The sequence below is a fragment of the Sinocyclocheilus rhinocerous genome, unplaced genomic scaffold (genome assembly GCF_001515625.1).
Source record: "Sinocyclocheilus rhinocerous isolate Xijiao unplaced genomic scaffold, SAMN03320098_v1.1 scaffold697, whole genome shotgun sequence".
NCBI classification, from domain to species: Eukaryota; Metazoa; Chordata; class Actinopteri; order Cypriniformes; family Cyprinidae; genus Sinocyclocheilus; species Sinocyclocheilus rhinocerous.
In genome coordinates this window covers 562,672-566,733 of record NW_015664033.1, presented here as the reverse complement: position 1 = coordinate 566,733, position 4,062 = coordinate 562,672, and the positions used below count along the sequence as shown (strand labels likewise).

General features: G+C 38.4%; 1 protein-coding gene across 5 annotated transcripts in view; it reads right to left on the bottom strand.

Annotated features, from left to right (window-relative positions):
* Positions 1-3,142, bottom strand: part of LOC107729571 (uncharacterized) — an 18,726-nt gene extending 15,584 nt beyond the window's left edge. For all 5 annotated transcript variants that reach the window (XM_016540145.1, XM_016540146.1, XM_016540144.1 and 2 more), the window contains exons 1-4: positions 3,063-3,142; positions 2,870-2,946; positions 2,644-2,759; positions 2,458-2,549 (exon numbers count right to left, since the gene is read on the bottom strand). The gene's annotated coding sequence lies outside the window, so the exon portion shown is untranslated. The remainder of the gene's footprint in view (positions 1-2,457; positions 2,550-2,643; positions 2,760-2,869; positions 2,947-3,062) is intronic.
* Between the last annotated feature and the right edge of the window lie 920 nt (positions 3,143-4,062).

Here is a 4,062-nt window from a genome sequence, read left to right as displayed (position 1 = left end):
TGCGTTCTGAACGTGAACGGCGTATTATTGTGCCCTCTCAAAGAGGCACAAAATCACTTTCACTGACTTTTTCATTAACTGTTCCCTCCTGGTGGAATGATCTGCCCAAATCAATCCGAGCAGCTGAGTCCTTAACCATCTTCAAGAAATGACTAAAAACACATCTGTTCCACCTTTATTTGACCCTCTAACTCTAGCACTTTCTATTCTATTTTAATTCTACTTTATCTATATTTATCTTATTTTTTATTTTTTTATTTAAAAAACAACAACAAAAAACAAACAAACACTAGCTTTTCTATTTTTTCTATTCTATCTACTTGTTTTTCTTTGTGTGTGTGTGTATATGTGTGTGTATAATATATATATACAGTATATACACCCTGCTACGTGTACTGCGTTAGGCTAACCGAGACTTGTCATTTGCACTTATATATTGTTGCTCTTTTGTTAGTTTTGACTGCTTTTATTGTCCTCATTTGTAAGTCGCTTTGGATAAAAGTGTCTGCTAAATGACTAAATATAAATGTAAGTGTGATTTGGGAAGTTTCTGTCCATGTTTCCAAAAAGGTGGAAAACTTGGAAATAGTTTGTCATTTTTTACCCTATTTTTTGTTATATTTATTTGCTCAATGTCTTCTGGTGTTTTGGTTCTTTTACTCTTGTAGATAGCCCATAGTAAAACAAAAAATATTATATATCTCTTCATTGTGTTTGCCCCTGGACGAGCGCGCATAGGCACGTGCCTCGAATTCCTGTTGCCTATGCGTAAATCCGGCCCTGCATATTACAGATGCGTTGTCTGATTTAAATTGAACCGCGGTCCTAGTGCATGCCAAACCGTTCCATCCCTATACATCCAACCTCACTCACAACCGCAGACCACGTGTAACCACACCAGCCCAGGACCTCCACATCCAGCATCTTCACCTCCAAGATCGTCTGAGACCAGCCACCCTGCACAGCTGCTTTACTTTGTAGAGGTGTTCTTTTCTCGGATGAATCCCGGTTTTCACTGTACAGGGCAGATGGCAGACAGCGTGTATGGCGTCTTGTGGGTGAGCCGTTTGCTGATGTCAACGTTGTGGATCGAGTGGCCCATGGTAGCGGTGGGGTTATGCATGTTGTCTAATCAGCATCTTGATATGCCTCACCTGTGAGGTGGATGGATTATCTTGGCAAAGGAGAAGTGCTCACTAACACAGATTTAGACAGATTTGTGAACAATATTTGAGAGAAATAGTCCTTTTGTGTACATAGAAAAAGTCTTAGATCTTTGAGTTCAGCTCATGAAAAATGGGGGCAAAAACAAAAGTGTTGCGTTTATAATTTTGTTCAGTGTATATATATATAATGATGCCACACCCTGCATGTAGATTCACGTCCCTGCTTGCTTTACCTTCCACACATTATGCCTACACTTAAACACAGACAGATATGTAGCTGTTTGTGAACGATGTTTTAATTAAGATAAAAGATAAAATGATGACAATCTGCAGACAATGTACAAACTATTTGCTAATGTTGTTAGCCTATTACTTTAGTATAGCCTATAGGCCTAATAGACTACATGACATTATTTTAAATGTTTAATGTTCAATTTTATTAATACAACAAAAGATGTGCTCCTCACTGAAGAGAGACCCTGCTTGTTGTTCATACATATTCACACACGCCTAGCCTTCATCATTGACATATTTCACACTGTAGCCTGTTCTACAGACTGTGTGCTATCTGTTAGTTAAACTGTCAGTCGACTGTCGGATGGAAAGGTTATCGCTGCTTCACTCAGAACTCTCTTAAGCCCCGTTCACTCGACACGAATCGACCCCATTCATTTCTGTTCACAATCTGTTTGACAGAATTAAATGTGCAGACACTCACGTGAAAATTTACTCGGGTGGTTTGTCATTCAGAAAACTGAATATGAAAAATTGACACGTAATGGATACATTTCGTTAAGTTATATGCCATTTAAGCATGCAATATTTGAAAAACACATTTAGTAAAAAAAAAATTTAAAAATCGTTGAACCGTGACGTGTGATTGCAGAGATACTTTCCTTAAACCGAGAAGAAATGTCTACTGCCTAAAAAGGACAGGATTAAAACATCGCGTCACACAAAAATCCAGCGTTTGGGCTGCCAAACGCGTCCGCATGGCCCTCGCAAACGGGTACGTCACTAAAATCTGTGAATAACTTCCAACTGCATGTGCCGGAGAAACTAAAACCTCAGATGCCACTTTTAATACCGACACCACCAACAATTTCGCAACAGTATTATAACAGCCTACTCAAAATGGCTATTTAATAAATGCATATTTGTATGAATGTTTAAGAACTAAATAAATAAAATACATTTAATTCTTATGCTATTTTATAATAATATAATCCCAATGGAGGTTTTGGTTTGAAAACCATGCATCTCACAGCACACTCTCAAACACACGCCTTACCTTTCAGCCGCCTTGTCTTGGTCTGCAACATACTTTCGTTTTGCAGCTTCAAGCAACGGGCCCCCTTGTGTTGCAAGGAGTTTAAAATCCCCCTAAGAAACCAGACAGGAAGCAGGAGAAAGTGACCAAGTGGAATTTCAGTGTTTATACGCAGTTAACGATGCTCTCATGTAAGCGTGGGCTCACCGTGCGATGTACAGCACTGTTTATAGACCAACCGCAAGTTTATGTGCAGTCGCTCATGGACAAGTGGAGAAAGTCCCCACCCTCTTTCACCTCTACACCGTTTGTTGTAGGACACGCTATAACCAATAAAACTGAGGGTGTTTCATTTAAGCAACAAGACACGTGATACTGTGAATATCGACAAGTTTGAATCGGAATTACGCACGGCGCTCCGCGCTGAGTGTACATATACAGAAGTACACATTTTGTGCCAGGGCTTGCCTTTTTCTGATCCATTGCGTCATTCCATCCTTTTATCTTTTGCTGTCAGTACTACCTAACAGGTCAGAGGGTTAATTATATATAGTACTTGGACAGATGTAACAGGAATATCTAATATTTCACAGCAATAACAAAGATTTTTATTTTATCTTATTTACCTGCAAGTAAAAAGCATATTCGTATGTCCTCTACAGAAGTAAAAGAAGGTCATACTGTGCTTTGAACATGTATGTTTCCCTGAGATGTTCCTATGCAAGAGTCCATTTGAAAAGCAAATATAAATGATACAAATTATAAAAAAGCCACATCTAATATATTACCTAAACTGTGCTGTATAATACATCAGCTGTCTAAGCAAGCAGATTCATCAATATTCATATATAACCATGGCTTCAACAGAGTTAATCAGAGTCTTCATGGCAAGTTGATCCATTTAACATCTGGAAAGAGATTCGTTGAGCATGCTATGTCGTTGCTGAATGGGTGAATTCAATAGATTCATTCATGTACAAATTAACATGACTACATTTTTTTTCTTTCAAGGTTTGTCGGGTTAGCTTGGCTCAATTTCAAAACCCACACAATTTCAGGGGACCCTGTGTCAGCCAAGCAATGGACATTGATACGAATGGGAATGTGAAAGGATAGCTTTTTATTATCCATTTCTTGCATCTTAAATCATGGAGGAATGAAATTAATTAATTGAATTTAAAAAAAACAATCCTCCCAGCCACACAGGTTTTAACCACACAGCCTCTCTTCATAACCATACCCTGTAAAGACACAACTACAGATATAAGCAAACAGATGTCGCACACAGTAGTTGACTGGCCTGACACCTTTTTGCTGTTCAGCAAACAGATGTAATTGATGTACACAGACAGATGTAATTCCTCAGGACACCTGTTTCAGTGATTTATGACAGGTACAGCAAAACTGCTCCAGCAGGAATTAGCAAAACCAGAAACTCTACCAATTATTTTCAGTGTTGACACTGGGATAGATCCACTATATCACAAACTCAAACCCAACAAACAGAAGATAATTAAATATAAAATGCAAAAATAATGACATAAATTTAAACCCATCTTCATACAAACACGCAGCAGGATTTACGACTGTTTGTCAGAGTTGGCTTTTGTGGCTTCCTTGAAGTCT